This window comes from Penaeus monodon, chromosome 22 (assembly GCF_015228065.2).
Source record: "Penaeus monodon isolate SGIC_2016 chromosome 22, NSTDA_Pmon_1, whole genome shotgun sequence".
In the NCBI taxonomy this organism is placed as follows: domain Eukaryota; kingdom Metazoa; phylum Arthropoda; class Malacostraca; order Decapoda; family Penaeidae; genus Penaeus; species Penaeus monodon.
Genome location: NC_051407.1, coordinates 11,775,555 through 11,775,763, shown reverse-complemented (window position 1 = coordinate 11,775,763; position 209 = coordinate 11,775,555).

The following is a 209-nucleotide window of genomic DNA, read 5'->3' as shown; positions in this document are numbered from 1 at the left end:
TAAATACCCCTCCCCCCCCAAAAAAAAAAAAAATCATGAGCGGGATCCCTGGTGTTCCAGCATAGACAGCGCCTAATTTGCATAATGTTCCTTCGAGACGTTTTCGGTTTTGTCTTGACGCTCAATGTTCGACTTTTTTTTCTTTTTTTTGAGGGGGGGTGGGTGGCAAAATGGCAGGAGGGAATTTTCAAGTTAAAGTATCTTATTGA